Source organism: Schistocerca gregaria, chromosome 9 (assembly GCF_023897955.1).
Source record: "Schistocerca gregaria isolate iqSchGreg1 chromosome 9, iqSchGreg1.2, whole genome shotgun sequence".
NCBI classification, from domain to species: domain Eukaryota; kingdom Metazoa; phylum Arthropoda; class Insecta; order Orthoptera; family Acrididae; genus Schistocerca; species Schistocerca gregaria.
Window position 1 is genome coordinate 344,149 of NC_064928.1, and position 1,332 is coordinate 345,480.

Below are 1,332 nucleotides of genomic sequence, written 5' to 3' on the forward strand. Positions count from 1 at the left end.
TCGAGTGCAGATCTGTCTTAGGTATCGCGGCTTAACCTCATTGAAGTCTAGAGGGTGGACAACACGTTGGTCTTACTCAGAGCGGTGTCCTAATTCTATTTTCGACGTTATACGTGCCACTTTCATTGTGGCCAACTACGATTCGATACAGAATGCACGAAACCTGAAAGACACCCTAACGGATACATAGAGAGTAGTGTTTGTCTGCTGAATAATGGGAGTGCAAGGGTCTGTGTCGTCTATATGGCTGTATGTAGCACCATTAGTCTTCGGGGGAGCGGGCGTAGCTCAGATGGTAGAGCGCTCGCTTAGTATGCGAGAGGTGCTGGGATCAATACCCAGTGCCTCCAGAATTTTTAACACACGTACATGCGCACCTTGCCATGCAAGTGGAATAATTCACAACCAGCAGATGTGTCTAGGAAGATACAAGCGAACGATTAGCATCCACAATTGACAAGCGTGCTGTTATTAGTGCGCAGGAAGCACCCTCCTCCCACGCCTACACTTAATTTAGAAACAGTACAAGTGTTCCCGTAAGATTCTCAAGCCTATGTCGGAAAGATCTGCCTTGCGCTGAGTTCACGTAAATCCCACTGCACATTCCTATTCTTTGCGTGCAGTCAGCTGCTACTGGTGTTGCTAGTTGTGACTGCTGATAACAGATGCCGTAGCAATCAATTCATGGAGTGAGTTGTATGTTTTGCGATAGTCTGTCTCTGACAAGCAAGCACAAGTGACATAGGTGCGAACACAGGAAGCTTGCAGACCCTCGCTGCCTGCAGACACCGAGCAGCCACACTAGGAGGGCGGCCTAAGCCGTAGGCGAAATGTGCTCATTCGCTTTGGTGCGACGTCGAACTATAAATAATGCTGTCACTAGCGTGAGCGTCGTGGAAAGTCGGAAAAGTCGGCTGCGAGGGTGAGTGCCAAGTTGGGGGAGCGTTTCGTAGTATGCGCATTGCAATGGAGACGCGGAAACTTGTTGTGGCCCAGTGTTTTGCAGTTGGACGACAAGATTGGTACACAGTAGTAAAGAGCGAGGCACTGAGTTGGCATGAATAATGGAGTGCACAATGGGGCTCGAGATGTGTTTGTTACCTCAGGTGCTGTATGATTGTCGTCAAGGAGTGAAAACGGAGCAATTTGTGACGGCTCTTTCAATTTAAGACGTTAAAAACAGACGGAATTTGGATTTGTAATACCAGAGCATCGAAACTACTTGGAACTTTTGTGTATATGAACGGGTCCGCGCCTTTGTACTCTGCTCCCTTCACCGCTACAAACCAACCAACCATCGTGTCCGTGCGCATCTGAGTTGGAAAGAATGGG